At 37.2% G+C, this 16,179-nt stretch overlaps 1 long non-coding RNA gene across 2 annotated transcripts; it reads right to left on the bottom strand.

The window, feature by feature from the left end:
* Positions 1-276: 276 nt before the first annotated feature.
* LOC135290892 (uncharacterized) lies at positions 277-15,853 on the bottom strand. Of its 2 annotated transcripts, XR_010353722.1 has the most exons (6): positions 15,727-15,853; positions 15,117-15,214; positions 14,392-14,546; positions 9,857-10,005; positions 1,086-1,153; positions 277-694 (listed from the first exon to the last, which is right to left on the bottom strand). It is a non-coding gene; the product is annotated as an uncharacterized LOC135290892 (long non-coding RNA). The 2 variants fall into 2 exon arrangements; XR_010353721.1 differs by lacking the exon at positions 15,727-15,853 and having other exon boundaries at positions 15,117-15,333.
* Between the last annotated feature and the right edge of the window lie 326 nt (positions 15,854-16,179).

Below are 16,179 nucleotides of genomic sequence, written 5' to 3'. Positions count from 1 at the left end.
GGGGATAACAGGAATTCCTGGGATCCTGCAGCAGCTTGAGGACAGGGCAGTGGGATTCACTACCATGATAATGCAGCACATGTGAAGATTGCCTTTCTGTATTCCAAATAAATTAACATGAGAGTTTCTGTCAGCATTTTATTTTTAATAAATCAAAACATTTTCATTTGGCAAGTTACTGTATAAATGCAGTAAATAATTAAGTTAATGAACCAGGAATAAAAAAAAAAAATAAAATAAAAAATATATTTAAAAAAAAAAAACCACCACCACCAAACTAAACACAAATAAACTGACAAATAAAAAGAATCTGCAAGACCACACCGAGACAGCTCTCCTCACCATGTCTTCTTGCCAGGATCTCTCCCCAGTACACTCTCCGCTCATATTCTCTGTTCTGTCTCCAGATCACCATGGTTCTTTCATGTAAAAATCAGATTTTCCCAGAGATCCTGGCTGATCTTTCTTTGAATCTCTGTGCACCCAGCCCAAATGTGCCTGGGGCAAGAAACCTACATCAAGAGCTCTCTTAGGGCACTCTGGTGGCAGCTCTTTCTCTGGATAAGACCTCAGACAAAACTGCAAGCTTTCTGTCCAGCTCTATGTGGGATATTCTTTCAGATCTTCCAGCTTCTTTTGAGGTTTAGCAAAGAGTTTCTCTTTGTAGTCTTGCCATTTTCCCCTGGAACTTTCCCTTGTGTAGGAGGAAAACATAGAAATTAAATACAATGCAAATTCTCTTTTAAGTGAGCCTGCAATGAAATACCCAGGTATTTTTTTTTAAAAAGGGGGCCAGAAAATATATTACTCTTTCCTAGGTTTAGCATGTGCAAGTCATTCTGAAGCAGCCTTTTTTAGTTTGTCTCTGTGTGTCTGCTGTCTAAAATTGCTGAAGAGCTGAACATCCTACTCTTGTATGGGAAGCCCACCTGCAACACCACACAGGAATGTGATGGCCCATCCTCATGGACCTGGAGCTAAAGAAGGTGGCAGAATGAAAGCAAAAGGGGAGGAAATTGCCATAATTTTGTTCCTTGAATGCATTTAAAATGAAAGTTTTTAAGAGCAGGGAGAGCATTGCTTACCTCTAAGGGGGTATAACACCATGAGAGAATATCTGCAGCAGGAGAGACTCCTGAAGTAAGCTTTTCCTCTGCAATTAAGGATTTTACTGCAATCAGCAACAGCCCGAGAATTTTAGCGTTATGTATCTAACACACATTTTCAAGGCGTACTTAAAATCAGGAAGTGGAAACAATGGAAAACTTGTGAATTAATTTAAATTCCAGTCTTTGATTATGTTTAAGAAATTAGCTGAGCAGCAAGCAGTGATTGCAGCACACCTATAAACTATAGTTGAATTACATTATGAGCGTAACACTGCAGTTAAATAATTACTACACAAAACCAATAACTATCAAGACACTGCTACCCTTTTTTCTCTTTATTTTTAGAAAACTGCACTCAGGGTTTTTAACATTGAACCACAGGGCTGTTAAGCTGTAATAAAATATTGTATCAGAAAAAGCTGGAATGAGCTGCAATAATAAAACCTTGATTATAGGATGTACAGAGAGATAATATCTATCAGATAACCTTTCTTCACCTAATTTGTGTAGGATTTTTTGCTACATTTGTGCTTGCAAATGGGGAAGTAAAAATTATCTTCATTTTAATCAAGCTTCAGTGATTTTAATTTGCTCAGATTCCCCTTTTTTCTGCAACCATGAAGACATTTGCTTGCAGCCTTACATTTCAGTCATGGAAAAAAATCAGTGTGGGAAAAAAGAGATTATATAAAGAATTGCATGTAAGTGATTTGCAGTAAACACTTGCAAAGCTCATGAGTATTCTATGGGAATTCGTGTGTTTTTCAGAAGCACAGGAACCAGAGAAGCCATAAGCAAAATAATTTTCTCCTTTATTTCAGCAATTGACTGGAGATTAGAGAAAAATAACCACTAATCTTTCACTCCACAGGCCAGCAGCAGGAATTTGCCATGTCCTGCCACTGTAGAAGGAAGGACTTAAATTCGGAGGAAAAGTGGCAGATCCTGACCCTCAGCCACATCCTTGTTCCAGCAGCAATTTTAGGTCAATCACATGGAATGCATCCTCTCACAATCTTACCATTCCTTTAGATTTGAAGTGTAAAATATTGAAAAGGAAATATTTATTTTTGGAATTGCCATTTTCATTTGGATTGACTTTTACTTTCAATGGCCTTTTCCTGTGCAAACAAACAAAACAACTTCCTCACAGACTTTTCTCATACATTTTATTACAGGCTGCAATTAAAGCTATAAATGCTCTATCAACCTTGATCAACTTTTCTTCATAAATAAACTCTGAAAAGCTCCTTATCTTCACCTTCTTTTTTTTTTAGTCAAGGGAAAAATGGGAGAGAATAAAAAGATTATTTTTGAAAACTTATGCTCTAATGGTGTTACTGACTAGTTCAGCACAGGAACATTAGCCAAGCATTTCGAGGAAACTGTTTTTGCAATCTAAAAAACAACCAGCATTTTACTAGTATGTTTTTTAGCAAAAATGATAATATTTCAATTTTCTAAAATGTATGGGAAAAGAATACCTCAGGTCTGATTTTCTGAACATTAATCTGTAACATCTTCAGGCTTGAATAATATATACAGGCCAATAATAGATATTTTATTGCCTGGTTTTTACTTGGCTTTTGGTTAATTCTAATTCCACTAAAATATAGTTTAGATGAATACCACCATTAGATGATTATTATTCTTTAGTTGGAAACCAAAGATGAAGAGTGATTAAAAAGTGCAGCTAATTATCAGGTTGCAAAGATGCACGTATTTTAAGATAAAGACACCATTTTCAGAAACCTTGCAAAAAGTTACTTGTGTACCAAGACCTCACTTTCCTTTGAAGTACAGTAATTATCTAATTGGATTTTCTAAGTAAGTGTAATTCTTTTTTAGTAGGCATTTAATAATACATTCCTGACATTTTCAGTTAGTAGAGAATGTGTTTCTTGTCCTTCCACATGTGTTTATTTGAAAGCTTTGAATATGGTTTAAGCCTATTCATATTGGCAGACTTCTTTGAACTTAATTTGCTTTATCTTGGTTTACCTATGATTGTTTCCATTTCCTTGCCTAGATTTTCCCAAGACTGGTGGACATTTTTGTGGTGGAGGAAAGCAGGAGTTATATTTACTTTTTTTTTTTTTTCAACTTACAAGCATTGTAAAGGTTTAGGTTTTAATCTGTAGCTGTATTTCCTAGACTTTCACTGTTGTTTACACCTTTTTTTAAAAGAAACTAGAGAGAGATCAAGTTTGCATGACACCTCTGATGTTTCAAAATTCCTAAGTGAACTCAAAAAATGACATAAAATATATATTATTTTTTAAAAATCAGACTAAAGCTAAGACATTTATGTTGTAATACATAAGTGTGTGTTTTCCTGCCTGGAATGATTTACTGAGAAAATCATAGTTGGGATTATCTGCCAGTGACGTTTCCCAGCACAGTCATTTTTTAATTCCCATGAGCCTAAGCCAGGATACACAGCTGGGTCCATTTTCTTTCTGTACCTCAAATGCAGGAAACTTTTTAAATCCCTCAGACAAAAGTGGTGCTTGGAGCAATATTGTAGATGAACCTACTAACAAAATCCTAGATGGTGGTAGTTAAGTTACACTTGGTAATCACAACATAAATCTTCAGTCCAACATGTAAAATGTAGTCCATTAAATGGTGATATTCTATACCATAAAATATGAAATACTTACATGACTTTCTGGATGGGATTAGTGACATTTTGTGTATAATTTGCATATGCAAATTACACATTTCAATGCCAGCTGGAAAGTTTAATATTTTTGCCTATAAAACATGCAATAACACTTTGCTACATGGTTTTCTGGCTAGGTGTGGTATCAAGAGAAAAATGTCTTTACTAAAGCCAGAAGTTAAAAACTCTTACCTGATATAAGATGCCACTGTTGAGAGTAGTCCCATTAACTACCACCATCAGCATGAGCTCCATACCCAGAACATATTTCATTTCATTTACCAGTTTCTGTTGATTTTTTTACCATCAAGCAAGAATCCAAAGAAATGATAAATCACATTACCACATGGTAAATAATCCTAGGGGAATCCAGGGGCTGGGAACAGTTGGGTCTCCAGTGCATCAGGAGGAGTTCCCATAATTAATTCTTCTCAAACAGAGACTCAGTATATAATATTTTAAGGATGGGCTTTTAATTGAACTGGCTGACAGCTACTTTAGCTGTCTGGTTTGATGGTATCCACAGGAAAAACATCACACATATCTGGCAAAACTGCTCAGACAGGTTTTTTTGGGGGGATTATCTCTGACAAGGTTTCGTACACTTCTTGTCTCAGTGCAGCAGCCACGCACACTGATGCTGACAGCTTGTCACATTTACAGCATAAGTTTCTTGTAGAAAACCTGTGCTCCTCAGCAGGAGCACACTGCTCTGAGAAACACCTGCTTTTTGTGTGTTTATACCTGACTGTACTCTAAGTGAAAATTAGGAAGCCAAAGCTCTATATTTTTAACAGGAATCTACAGACTTTTGTCTGAAGCTAAAAAAAATATACTAAAAATTCTAGAGTCACAGAAACTGGGGCTAATTCTAGACAAGATGGAAACAGTTTTAGCACCACCTCTTGATAAAAGATTGCACAATGCAGTTATGTAGTAAGCACATATTAATTATGTAATAAACAGTAAACATCCCATAGCAATAGTAATAGCAGTAGTATTACGAACAGTAATTACAAGACTTAAGACCAAGACTAAGAATAGGTAAGTAATAGCAATTAAAACATGAACAGTAAGTGCATTAATTACACAGTAAAACATGCACTATGAAGGCAAGGGTCAAGATTCAATAAACTCCATATGAGCTTTCTCTCACGCATGGCTGAAGCCCAGATGGCTTTATTGAACTTCTAGAAAGATAAAAGTTCTTATCCGTGAAGAGTGTAACATCAAGGTCTTCATGAATTCTACTTTCTTCAGCATTTAGCCCAAAGAATGAGTGGTAAATACTAGTGACATGTAGATTGTGGTTAGGGTACCCAGGGTACACTTAGAGTGTAGGTATTTTTACAGTTTAAAGCAAAAATCATCGTTATGCAGTCTCTAGTCTAATTCTTTGTGTGCATCACATAAAAATATGCAGAGGTAGTTAAGTAAAGGATGTTGTAAACATTTTTAGTACAGAATGAACCAATTAAGTCTGAGAAAATAATTCAGTTTAAGAAACAGTAAAGAGAAAAGCAACTGATGTCCGCCCTCTGAAAGATTCTCAGTTTCCTTCTCTTTAAATAAAACTTGAGCCCAGACTCTCAGCAGTTTCCCGTCTGTGCAAAATGATGGGAGCTATTATTTCCTCATCAGAAATGTTTGAAAGGAATACTCATTTTGTTATAAACCATTGTGATGCCAAGTCGTGGCACTCAGGAAGCAATGACAGGAAATCGTCCTAATGCTCGTGCATAATGCTTTTAAAAAATTCTGCCCATAAAGTCAATCTCCTCTGTCATTTGCTGTAGTTTCCAGCACAATTTAGAGAACACTGGGTCTTTCACTGCGTTCCTGGTACTGTGAGTAAAGCCACTGGCACAGCTTTCCCATGGAGCATTTGAGATATTCCTTATCTGCTGAAATGTTCAAGTGGAAAATCAACAGGCAGATGGTAGGAGATAATAATATTTTAATGAAAGCAGAAACTCAGCCGGTATAGTTGCATGCCATTAAATTATTCAATGTTTTTTAGCTAGGCACAATAAAGCAGTAGTTATTTATGCCAGAGACATTGGATGGTTTTTTAAAATAAACCTAAGACCAAAAATTCCACTTGTGACTTTTTAGGTGCCAATGAGCAACAACAAACCATAGGGCAACCATAAGCAAACACATAAACCACCACCAAAAAGCAAAACAAATTAAAAAAAAAAAAAATCCAAGGTGTTTTCTAGAGTACTTTTACAAGAAACAATGATAATGCAAATGTAGCTGTAAAATGGCATAATGATCTTCCAGCAGCAACCTAGACACCTCAAAATGGCAATCAGAGATGCTGGGATGAAAGTTGCAAGATGCCTGCTGGTTACCTGATAATCAGAGAACCATCAATCAAAAGCACACTGCCTTAAGATCTTTAGCATTCTGAGACAGTAAATGAACACAGACACAAAGGATTCACTCTCAAGAGAACTAGGACATGTTTCTGCTACAAAATTTTAATTGGGTAGCAAAAACTGTGTTTATTCAGACAGTTTTGCTGAATATTTTGCCAATATTTTACTCCTCCAGGTTACACATCAGCTGGAGTCAATTTGTTGTTGTCTTGCTGCTCCTCTTGTCTGAGTTACTTCTACCTCTCTTTAACCTTTCTCAGCACATATGAATTACCTGAGTGTATGGATTTTAATACTAGAAAAGGAAGGGGCACGAGGTTCTCACTCACATTTCCTCTCCTCTTTTCAAATAAAATTTTGACATTCAGAAAATCAGTATTCTGTACAAATCCTTGACTAGTGGAATTTGGCATACTCACGGTGAATTTAACACAAGTTTCATCATGTTATTTCAAAATGATATGACATTATTTCAAAATATGGTGATTGACAGGGCCTAGTGGCAGAGAAAACAGGTACAAGCTGCAAGGCTCGAAATTGCAATTAGAGGAAAGGAGAAAGTTTCTGACTCTGGGAGTGGTTAAATATTGCTGCAGTTTTCCACAGAGGCTGTGAAACAGTCATCCTTAAAAACACTCAAATCTTGCCTGGGTGAGGCCCAAAGAAATTTGATAAATGTTAGCCCTGCTCTCCTAACAGAGATAAGATGAGTTTAGGGATCACAGCATCCCTCCAAACACATAAATTTTTTCAATGCCCAGTGGAATTAGTAACATGCTAGACAAATTGCTTCAGAGAACCACAAACCACTAAAAAAGCAATGATTTTTTTAAATTTTCATTTTCAGAAAGTTTTCTTCAGGTGTGCACACTGCAAGCATGGACAAAAGTATGAGGTGTATGAATTCTTTTGCTCCTTCTCAGCAGAATTTTGCACTACTGAACAGAAAGCCTTGACCAGCTTTGTGGAAGAAAAAATTATTTTTATTCAGAGAGATGGTGTTAGTTTGAGATTATGATTAAGAGTTGTGGCATTTCATGTTCATTTGGTTGCATCCTTCTATATTTTTATTTTTATTTTAACCAAAATAAGTTATTTCCTTTTACTTTCTACTGCTCTTGTAAACTGTATGTTTGCTATCATTTCCATTCATTTCTAGAAATCAATTATTTATACTGTTACTTCTCCTACAAAAATAACACTACAAAATTCTTTCAATCTAGGTGGTTGATAAACACAATTAGATTGTTCTTATTATATGAAAAATGTGGCTGAGGCCTAAAGGGCTCATAATGTTAATGTAATAATACATTGCTACTTTTTACTATAAAAATATATCACACCTTTACTGTCTTCTTTACAAAGCCTTTACTCCAGTGGAAAGCAAATTTCCTCTGTGGAAATAGCCAGTTTCAATGACCTGATTATTTTGAGTGTAAATCTGAAATTAAAAATCAGTCTCCATAGTGTAAAGAAAGTACTGGGAAATGTAAAAACAGAGAAATGTCATGAGTCACACAGAAAATGTTGTTTAGAAGACACTCAGCCTAATTTCTTATTTTAGAATTTCATTTTATTTTTTTTTATTTTTGACATATCTACTGATAATGAATTATATATTTTTCCAGATTAAGTGCCGTGTACATTAATTTCTCTTTTTCTGCCTAGCAAAGCAACACAAAAATTCGCAGCAAACAAGAATAATGGGAGATGATTTATTGGCTTCAGTAGTAATCCTGAGGTTGTTCACATCTCTTGTACATAATTTCAGTTAATAGGAAAAATTTCTTTATTAGGTCTTTCAGCTCACTGTTCTAGATGTTGCTGGAAAGACTGAAGAGCAGCATGTATCTATAATGATGTACCAATACTATGGAGAAGTATCAGGAAAGTAAAAAAAAATCTAGAAAAACCAGCAATACAGATTTTTTTTGATAGTCAGCAAAAAAACCCCCCAAACCTACTATTAATTTTTATTAATTATGACTATTTTATTTTTATTAATGGGAAAAAAATTATCAGGAAATAGAAAGTCATCTGTCATGGAGAGGCTGTGGAGCTCTAAAAGAATTATCCTAACATCTGCATATGCTGTTCTCTAGAATACTGACTCACATGTAGAAAAATATTTAACAGAAAATAATTCTGGTGATGTTATTCTGATTTCTTTTTCCCATTTTGTCCAAATGCATGTATGAATCTCTAAAAGGATTGTAGATTGAGTTATTCCTAAACTGTAATGTCTTCAGGGTATCCAACTACATGGAACAGTTTAAAAAGGAGAAAAGAAGGGAAAAGTAAGTGTCACATTTTGAAGGAGTCCACAAATCCTCTACAAACACGTACAAGTGAAATTTCCTAACCTGAATGTCATTAACAGTCAATAGTAACAACCTTGTGTTATTCTTTATCATTCCTGTCCCTTGTTTTGGAACCACTCAACAGAAACTCTCATGTTTACTGAGTCCTCTTTCACATAATTAATTCAAGCATTTCAATAAGACTAGATAAAATTTATTAGCTCTCTTTGCTGACAGTTCTCTCCTGTTTATTTCTCTACTACTCCATTTGTAATAGAGTTTATGTTTCTTTAACATAAAGATGAAAGTTTATATATAAAGTTTATATCTAAATTTTATATAGTCAACCTATAATATTAGTCAATTTTTAAATGTAGTTGAAAAATATATCTATTCAATGGATTTGAATGCCCATGTAAATACAGAACATAAAATATTAATATATAAGATGAAGAAATTTGCAGCATACTTATGTATGTGTGCCTGTATATACCAAAACACGTTTCCTGTTAAAGTCCTTCCCATGTGTAATATTTCATTTAGAATCTTCACATTTAGGATTTTTTTTTTCACATATTCTTTTGACCTCTCCTGCACATCCCTCTCCTGGCAACCAGACTATTTACATGCTACAAAGAGCAAGAGCTCTCTCACAGAGGTCACCTGTGTATCACAGAGAGTATCAGGTATTTCTGGATGTTCAGCAAGACATCATTTGACATTATTAAAGGCACTCAGCAGTGCAAGAAATTTTTATTACTTCACATGGAACAACACCATTTGAAGAAATGTATGTGCAAGGGCAAATGGAACTGCTTCAGATTGCATCTGACACTAGGCAACCACAGAAACAAAATCTGGGGGAAAAAATTATAAAATCATTTTGACAGAAGAAAAACAGTTTAGTCAGAAATTCTAGCTCTAGTTGTTCCATGATATTCACCATATCTGAGAATCTGAGTGGTTTTTGCTGCAAGATACCATTGACAAGGGTACTTCATCAGCTATACAAAGCATTTTAGTTGTCTTAGTATATGTTCAACATACTAGTAAAATGGCTGTTAAATTGGGAGGAACGTGGATCTACACACCATCAGCTAAGCAAACAGAAAGGTAAACAAATTTAACAGAAATATAACTAAGGTAAAATAAGCAGAACCATTTACTTTTAGATTTAGTTTTGGGAGCTTTTTCTGCACAAAATGTCAGGTGTTTATTTTTCCCGTTACCTGTCCTTTCCAGTTTGTTTTTTGGTAGACCCACTGGCTAATTAGAGAAAACTCTAACTCCCTTTCCCTAGATAACCACCTCACAGCTCTGCAGACTTTATTCCTTTAATCACTTCCCACATATTAACACTAATACAGTACATGACTAAATACAAACTTTGAGAAATACCTGGATGCAAATATTCTTCACTCACTCCTTGCCTCTCTCTTCCACATCATCTTCCCTTCCAACATTTCCTTTCCAGTTCCTCTCCTGTTCTGAGCACACTGGACACTCCAGCCCATTGGGAGCTTCTCCGTTCTTAAAATATTCTCCAACTTTTAACAATTGTCAAAGAAACAAGAAAATGTGACCTGTTTTCAAAATTTCCATACATTGCAATCTTTATGATCAGTCCTGTCTCATTTAAACATTTTCTATGATTTTCTTGACTTGGCCATGAGTAAGCCTTATGAAGCTGCAAAATTTTTCACAGTATACTGATTTTTAAATTTTTTTCTTAATATTACTATGTTGTTAATGGCTATTCTTCCACATGTCTCCTCAACATCTCCCATTATGTATCTGCATTTTATTTTTTGCCAATTTTAATGTCATAGGTATGATAAATCCAAGGGGGAAAAAAATAGTGAAAGAAATTAATTATACACCTCCTTTAAAAATATCACTTGACCTTGAATTTAAAAAAAAAAAAGCCAACAAACCAGCAATCAGTACTTTCTAATTTTTGTGCTCCCAGGGGAAAAAAGGGCCTGAGGAAAGTAGCCTTTTACCATCACAGAAATCATTTTGCACACAACAATACTCTTGGCTGATTTTAATCGGGATTTCTCCATGGCCTTCACAAGAAAATTGCTCTCCTCCAACGAGCTAATGACTTCCTCATTTCAGCTGCTAATGGATTTTTCCTCCTCGACCTTGGGGAAGTCCCCAGCTTTGTGGACCTCTCCATCTTCCAACAGACCACTGCCCCTGTGTTCATGGGATGTTTGCCACAACACAGTCCCAGTATCCTCATTTCATCTCTCTCGTGTCACCTGCTCCATACCAACATCCCTTCTACTTTACAGACAACTTTGATGTTATTTTCATCACTTTTTATCACTTTTTTTTTAATCACTTACTACTTTTTTCACACTTACTGCTGGGTATTCACAGGCTCTGAGCTTTATCACTGTGTTTTCCTGGATACATGTTTACATATTGCAAGGAAATAAAAATGTTAATATGCCACATATATTTACTGGTAATAAATAAAGAGGGATCACTTGCACTAAATAATGTGGTTTCTGTTATGTTGTGGGTGTAGCTATGATATTTTATGGAAAATCCTCTGCTAGGATTTTTCCCGCCCTGAGGAGCTGAGAGCCTCAGGAAAGCAATGTAAACAATAACTCTCTGCTGCTGTGGAATGCAGCAGGTGCATCTTCCATTGGTCCATGTGGATTGTTTTCAATCAGTGACCAACTACAGCCCCCTGTGCCAAGGCTGTGAGCAGTCACAGGATTTTGTGATGCATTCTATTCTATTCTATTCTATTCTATTCTATTCTATTCTATTCTATTCTATTCTATTCTATTCTATTCTATTCTATTCTTGGTCTTTGTAGCCTTCTGATCTGTCTTCTCTCTCTGTTCATTTAGTATAGTTTTAATGTAACATTTTAATATAGTATATAACATAATAAATCAACCTTCTAAGCAAAATAAAGTCAAGCCTCGTGTCCTCACACATGAGGATTGTGGGTTTGTTTGGGATTTTTTTTTTTTCTTTTCAGAAAAATCTAAACATCACTACAAATCATTCACTCTCTAAGCACGTCATGTTAAAATCACAAGCTAAACTCTGTTTAGACAGTTGAGATGAAAGGACTAAATCTCAACACTGAAATCCTGGAATTAATAGCAAAAAAAGCTACAGTCAGTTCTTGAATATACTTTGTCTTTCAACAGTACTGTGAATGAAAACAAAGTATTTCTATTTCAGGTTAACACACAAATTTTAAAGTTGCCAAGTGTTTAACAAGAAAGGATAATGACACAATAATGAGTATAAGGAAAATAATTCTGGATTGTGAGCAGCAGACCCACAATAGTTGATCACTGGGACTAGGAGGAGATTTAGTGGGAGAATTTTAAGAAATAGAGGAGTGTGGCAGTGGTTCAGTCCTAGGAGGGAGGCAGATGATGGCTGTTGCACTGGTAGGTGCAAAAATACTCATCTCTTTCCTTTCCTGAGTGCCAGTGACACTTTTATTATCAAGACCATGTAACTACTCCCTGGCTGTCAATTTTCTGCATTCATAAAACCCTGTCTGATTAACAATTATGTGCCACCTTTGGACAGCAGCCCACAGTACTTGGAGAAAAACTCTGCTCACTAAAATGAAGGAGGAGCAGGCTGGCAAATCCTGAATGAACAATTTATGGGGATTATTTGAGTGGATGACAGCCCTGTCTTCAAATGGATGACAACAGCCTGCTCAGGAGATGTAGGTACCTAATTCCAGTGCAAGAGTCTGCTGAGCCAGAGCAATGTGGGCACCTGCATACAAATCAGAATTCAGCATCTCCAGAGGCAGAAAGACTTTTTCTCTGCGTCTGTGCCTCATATCACAAAACATTCAGAAACAGGTGCAAGCTGTTCAACTTATTATTACTTCAGGTTTTCTTCAGTTAGCAAAAATTATCAAACATGTTTCTATGGAAATTCATAATTTGCTTACTTTCCTTGTTATGGTAATAGGTTATACTAATTTTTCTTTTCTGAATATAGATTTAAGGTCATGCCTGGATAAAAGCAAGCAATAAATACTATGATCTCATATACAAATTAAGTAGAATTTCCATATTAACTTGCAAAAAAATAAAGTACACCATGTGGCTGACCTACCCACAATTTTCAATGTGTTCTTGGTTACATAGTGATTTAGTATTGACTCTTTTTTGAGACTTGCTTATTTTGACAAGAAAGATTTTGCAAAATAATGCAAACTTGTAACTTGTCTTGCCAACAATTTGAATGTTTATACTTTAAAAGAAATACTTTTCTGAACATTTGTGCTTAGTAAAAGATATATTGAATATGGAAACCTTTTCTTAAATGAGGCTGATGTACATTTAAAAGTCAATCAAAATTAATTTTCAAGAAATAACTTTACAATCTTTGGACATTTCTTGTTTTATATGAACCTATTAGTAGTTAAAGGTCATTTACTCTGCATGCAAGGGGAGTGGGATGGGGTGAGGTGGGTGTGTTTGCACATCTTTAGAGAATTAAAATTCACCACAGCAAGGTATTTTAAAACCAAGTACTCTGAACTAGATCAGTGAGAGCAAAAGGTAAATGCTTTTCACAGAAACCAGATTCAACGTAAGCAGGGAATGCTGTTTTTAACAATCAAAAGTTAAAAACTAAAATATATGGACTAGCCAAATCCATATACTTCAATTTAGAGACATTCTAAGATCATAATGTAGAATTTATATTCATAAGATAGCTGCGACTTTCTGGTTATCAAAATCCATTGATTCCTAGGAAACCAATTAAAACCTCATAATACTTTGAAAATTAAAAAGTTTCTTTAGTATTAATTCCAAGTCCATGGGGTAAACAAGTAACCATTTCCAAGTAGACAGGATACAGTCAAAATGGTCTGTGGTTCTTGGTTGTTTTGCTATGCCCAGACAAGTTAAAAATTTAATATATGCTGTTTCCTCCTCACATTTACATCCTGCGACTAGTCAGCTTCATGAATTATCATTTGATACCATATTCAGAAAAAAATAGTAGAGATAAATGCATGCAGATAAATGAAATGCTTGTATTTCAATTTATTTATGTGGTCAGTGCGTAGATTTTTTTCAAGGCTGGACAAGACAAATCCAGCTGATCTAATGCAGTGCTGGCAGTGTGACAACTTCTCTTGTGGCTGCTGAACTCAGCGAGGCAAATCAGTCTGAATGTGGGTTGTTAAGCTGAATCAGGTACTTTAAGTTCTTTTCACAAATAATGGACTTGAGTAATATAAATCCCCTGCATCTTACTTATCTGACTGAAATGAAAGAGATTGTCATGCAGCAAGGTCTACTCAAATCCATCCCACCAAGCATTAAACTGTATTACTAAATAAAATTGGAATCTGTAAAGTAGTTACTGTACAGCCATTGTACTAAAATCAGACTTTTGTATGATATAATGCCTTTATGCCAATAGCTGCATGTGTAGATGAAAAAAAAGATTATGAGGAGTAACTAGAATAATAGCTCATATATTTACCACTTCAAATATTTTTTACAGATTGTTTGATGATCATTATGTGGGACACATGTCTGAATAAAGTCTTATTTGTGTTAAATTTATAATCTGATTTCATTTCAACCCTTGTAGTACCAGTATCATATATTATATATTAATGATATATTATATATTATATATTACATATTTAGTACATATTATAACATTTAATAAATATATATATATATAAAATAGATATATTTTTATGTACTGAGTCAAATTCTTTCCAGTGATCAGAAGGAAACTGATTTTCCTACACTCTCCGGTGCTTTAAAAGCCCCCTATAAATGCAGATTTGAAGAATAGTTGGTACAAAAAAAGAACTTTTTTGCATGAAATCCTGCTGTGTCTTTTTATTAAGCATTCATACAAGAGCTCCAAAGTTTAGAAAGAGCATATTTCTTAACTGGAATCTCTTTGAAAGTGATGATAATTTCCTCCATTAGAAGAAATGAGGCAGATTGTCTGACAGAGACTGTGTCAGCAGGTAGAGATGACTTGGACACTCTTGTGCAAATTCTTTAAGATTCCTCTCTCCTCACATGGCCGTGACCAAAAGAGGCTGCCACATGCAATTAAAGAGAACAGAAAGAAATTAAATAGTTTTTTATCCACAGTGAAAAATACTATCACCAAAATTACAAAGAGGTGTTCACATGAAATTATACGACACTCAAATACTTCTCTCAAAAAGTTTCTGCATTTCTTTATCTAATTAGAATGTCACACTGCAAAAATCAATGCTTCTCTAATGCTTTCCCTGCTGCAGCCATGACTTTAAAAGGATATTTATTGCATAGGCAGCTGCTAGTGATGACTGCCATTATTTCTCCATTTTATAGTTCAATTGCATACTCTCATAAAGCATTGTGACACGAGTCTCGAGCAGCACTGTAATTTCCCCAAAATTACTGGGAATTTTGGGCAGGGCTGTCTGGAGTGAATTGGTATCATTCACACAAATGTGTTACTGATACTGTCTTTGCTCTCCTCTTAGACGTATTAGCTCCAGTAACTTGTTTCTGCCAACTACAGCCCTTCACAATATCCTTCTCTAAACTGGAGAGAGATGGATTTAATGAACAGGCTGAACAGGTTAGATGGATAAGAAAGTGTCTGGACAGTCACTTACATAGCGTAGGGGTCAACATGTCAGAACCCTGATGGACAGCAGTGACCAGTGGTATCCCTCAGGGTCTGTACTGGGACCAGCATTATTTAATGTCTGAACTTGTGACACAGAGGGATTGAGGCACCCTCAGCAGGTTTGCAGGTGACACCAAGCTGAGGGTGCAGGATGGCATCCAGAGGGACCTGGACACCCCCAGGGGATCCCGTGGGGATCTCAGGAGGTGGAACCAGGCCAGGGCTGGTGCTGGCCCCGGGTCAGGGCAGCCTTGGGATGGATCCAGGCTGGGCTGAGCACAGGGAGCAGCCCTGGAGGAGCCCTGGGGGTGCTGTGGGGCAGGGCTGGGACACCAAAGTTGGGCTGTGCTGGGACCCCAAAGCTGGGCAGGGCTGGGACCCCAAAGCTGGGCTGGGCTGTGCTGGGACCCCAAAGCTGGGCTGGGCTGGGACCCCAAAGCTGTGCTGGGCTGGGACCCCAAAGCTGGGCTGGGCTGGGCTGGGACCCCAAAGCTGGGCTGGCCGAGCCCAGAGCCCAGAGGCCTGTGCTGGGCCCAGCCCCGCAGGGGCAGCAGGGCAGGGGGGATTCTGCCCCTCTCCCCTCAGCCAGAGCCCACCTGCAGAGCTGCCCCAGCCCTGGGCCAGCCCAGCAAGGAGCTGGAGCTGCTGCAGCCAGGCCGGAGGAGGCTCCAGGCTGGGCAGAGCACGGAGCAGCTCTGCTGGCAGCAAAGGCTGGCACAGCTGCCATTGCTCAGCCGGGCAGGAGAAGCTTTGGGCTGAGCTCAGGGCGGCCTTGCAGGGCCTGCGGGGGCTGCAGGGAAGATGGACACAGACAATTGCCAAGGGCTGCAGGGACAGCACCCAGGGAATGGCTGCCAGGGCCAGAGGGCAGGGCTGGCTGGCATCTTGGCAATGGGAATTGTTCCCTGGCAGGGTGGGCAGGGCTGGCACAGGGTGCCCAGAGCAGCTGGGGCTGCCCCTGGATCCCTGGCAGTGCCCAAGGCCAGGCTGGACACTGGGGCTGGAGCAGCCTGGCACAGGGGAAGGTGACCCTGCCGTGGCTGGGTGGC

The sequence above is a fragment of the Passer domesticus genome, chromosome Z (genome assembly GCF_036417665.1).
Source record: "Passer domesticus isolate bPasDom1 chromosome Z, bPasDom1.hap1, whole genome shotgun sequence".
Taxonomy (NCBI): domain Eukaryota; kingdom Metazoa; phylum Chordata; class Aves; order Passeriformes; family Passeridae; genus Passer; species Passer domesticus.
Note: the sequence above shows the minus strand (reverse complement) of the source record. Positions and strands in the feature narration are given on the sequence as shown.